Genomic DNA, 537 nt, shown 5'->3' with positions numbered 1-537 from the left:
TTCGCTCGCCGCTCTCTCACTGACCCCCAGAGCAACTTCACGTCCTGCAAGCTCCACTCATGGCCAGTGCCCTATACAGGTGTGCACTTACCTTTTACACCATATTTTTGTTGGACCTTTTCTGTGTTTTGATATGTTAGGATACACAAATACTTAACTATCGTGTTACAGTTGCCTACAGAGTACGGTACAGTCACACACTGTACAGGTTTGTAGCCTGGGAGCAACAGGCCACACCACACAGCCTAGGTGTGTAGCAGGCCACACCGTCCAGGTCGTGTACGTGCACTCGATGGTGTTCATGGGGCAGAATCACCTAATCACATATTTCTCAGAGCATATATCTGCCGTTAAGTAACAGGTGACTGTACTTACAAAGTTGTTGAGAGATAATCACTGTAAACCCTATTATAGTCCCTGGCATAGACGAGCATGACGTGGTGTGGTGTGGCATGACGTGGCGTGGTGCGGCGTAGTGTAACGTGTGGCATGACGTGGCGTGGTGCAGCGTAATGTAACGTGGTGTGGCATGACGTG

The 537-nt window shown here is 49.5% G+C and overlaps 1 protein-coding gene across 1 annotated transcript in view; it reads left to right on the top strand.

Annotated features, from left to right (window-relative positions):
* Positions 1-537, top strand: part of PYROXD2 (pyridine nucleotide-disulphide oxidoreductase domain 2) — a 27,178-nt gene that overhangs the window by 11,438 nt on the left and 15,203 nt on the right. The window lies entirely within an intron of this gene.

The sequence above is a fragment of the Propithecus coquereli genome, unplaced genomic scaffold (assembly GCF_000956105.1).
Source record: "Propithecus coquereli isolate 6110/MARCELLA unplaced genomic scaffold, Pcoq_1.0 Scaffold73, whole genome shotgun sequence".
In the NCBI taxonomy this organism is placed as follows: domain Eukaryota; kingdom Metazoa; phylum Chordata; class Mammalia; order Primates; family Indriidae; genus Propithecus; species Propithecus coquereli.
The sequence above is the reverse complement of the archived record's forward strand: the minus strand, read 5'-3'. Positions and strand labels throughout refer to the sequence as shown.